This window comes from Sorghum bicolor, chromosome 7, assembly GCF_000003195.3.
Source record: "Sorghum bicolor cultivar BTx623 chromosome 7, Sorghum_bicolor_NCBIv3, whole genome shotgun sequence".
In the NCBI taxonomy this organism is placed as follows: Eukaryota; Viridiplantae; Streptophyta; class Magnoliopsida; order Poales; family Poaceae; genus Sorghum; species Sorghum bicolor.
In genome coordinates, this window is record NC_012876.2 from 18,890,272 (window position 1) to 18,892,908 (window position 2,637).

Consider the following 2,637-nt stretch of genomic DNA (forward strand, 5'->3'; position numbering starts at 1 on the left):
AAGTCCTGAGATAAGCTCACATCAGAGATGAAGAGAGTGACACATGAAGTTTAACAAATTTGCACAAGAAGGACATAGCTCATTCATCATACAGAGATGATCCATGGAAGGAGACAAAGTACATAAACAAGATACACAACCACTACGAAAGGAAAGCTTCCACAAGGTGATACTATACCATCACTCTTCAATTAAGGTAACATCTTAAGATATCTGACTATCACTTTTATAAGCTTCTCCTTGGTTCTGGTGTTCACATAAATAAAGAGACAAACATGTATGATTTATAACTCCAAAATAACCAACCCAACTAACTCAACATGTTTAGTCCTTTAATCTTTGTTCCTAGTACTACCTCCATGATCCCACACTCCTAATCATATGCGCTAAAATGTTGCACATTTAATCTTTGGGAAGATATAAAGAAAAAGACATATATATAGATAGATTATCTTTCCATAAGGTTGAGCGATCTGATCCGGCAAATGTTTTAAATGCTAACACTTAATCAGTTCCACAAGCTTTGTTGTCTATTTGAGCTCCACAGGATTTAAGAATCAAGAAGACTAGCAGATGGAGGACATTCTAATCGCTGTCAGAATGCTGCTGACTCTCAAATACACCTCTGCCACCTGCTAGCTACATCAAGGGAAATTACGTCAAAATTCAGCTTGGGGGAGAGCACCCCCATTTATCCCGATAAGTATTTCTATCTATCTATCTTTATACTTATACTGTATTAAAATATAGATATACATAACTATGAAAAACCAAATAAAGATTTTGTGTTTATATATATATATATCTTTTGCTTAGTGTGTTTAATAAATAAATAAAGTGGCTATGCTAATCTGTATCGAAATAAAACTCAAGCATGGATATGATGAATAGTTGCTCTGCCTAATTTTTAAAATTTGAAGTTCTCTCTCAAGTTTAGACATAACTGTTATAATTTAAAGCTTGCTCTAGACCTAAACTTGGGGGATGAAAACTTGATCTGAAGTCTAAGTTGTTAACGGATATGATATGGGAAGGTTGAGCTGCTGTTTATCTGTTCCTAGAGATGCTAGAATTCTGAAGAATTTTATCTTTGAAAAATCTTTAAAATATTGTATGATGAGTTCCCGTATGATGAGAGTTTAAATTCCTACCACAACCATATATACATGCTTGCTAGACTTTGAGCCACACATTCACTTTTTACTGCTTATAATCATTGAGTGTGGTCAAGCTGCGTAGACCCTAAGGAGCTTGTCATGCGGTTAAAATCAAGATTCACTTGCACGTTCACTCATATATGCTACTTCTACTCCGGAAGTACCATCCACATATATCCATCCATTTCCATCTCCAGAATCACCTAAAAATATTCTACTCCTAATTCAGGAGAGAATAGCCAAAAACATCTATGTTTTTCCCCTGTGAAATAAATGCTCAAGTTATCTTGTTACTACCACTTGCTATATTATCTCAAGAGATGAGTGCTTTGAAAAAAAAGAAAGATACGAGGAAATAAAAAGGGGCAAGTGACCGGAACCTCGAAAGGAAAGGAAAAGTGAGACGAGAGGTAAAAATGGACAAGTGTCCGACAGTAGAATTAGGGGTACAAGATACCCATCTGAGAGAAAAGAAAAAAAAGAGCATCTCATTCTCCTCACAAAGTTTCAAAAAGCAAGAAAGGTATGTATCCCCTTGAAAGAGCAAAAGTAGAATTAGACTTCCACCATTACCACCATTATCACCATACACCATTCATTCGTCACACAAGCACATCTTGATTTGGCTTAATGATTTGTTTCTTTGGATCCGTGGTTTGACTATACAATAAATGTCTTGTAAGTATGTATATTATCTCCCACCTATGAGCTCCAGATATTAAAGCCTTATTAGAGTAGGGTGAGAGAGAAGACAATGTCACTATGCTTCATACCACAAATACTATATATATTGAGAGAAGGCATATACCATCACTGCCTTGGTAAGGATCTAGAAATACCACAAAAGAGAGATATGAGAGAGTCATACAAGGAATCTCTGAGTTTTATTTGAAAATCTGCAAAAAAACTCCAGAGTTATAGCTGATCAAGAATAAGAGACATGGCACTTGACTAGACTGTTCTATCTTTTAATTGCTCAAGATGGAAGTGACAGTTACAAGTCCCAAAGTGAAAGGTAAAGTAAGTAAGTTTTAAGTCTTGACAATTTACTCTAACTCAGAGATAAGACCTCATTTAAAAAGCATATGTACCATCAACTTTTAAAAATATTGCAACAACTTCTGATCCATCGCTGAGATTATCCTTGCTCAGGGACGAGCAAGAGTTAAGCTTGGGGGAGTTTGTTGACGGTCCTTAAGTATCAAATTTAATTATCAAATAAACAAAGAAAAGGATCCAAATGAAATCAACATCTAGACTTAGGGTTTTATCTGACAGAATTCCACGAGTTTTGGTATTTGTCTATTTCTATAGGGGGTTATCAGGAAATACAAAAGAAAGGCCCACACGTCGGGATTACATAGAGATATTAACGTACCGCGCAATTATCTTACATCTAGAAGACTCCAGAAGCCACGGGAAGAAAGCGGAGGCCGAACGGGGCCAGAGGCAGGGCGCCCACCCTCCTGCCCTGGGCGCC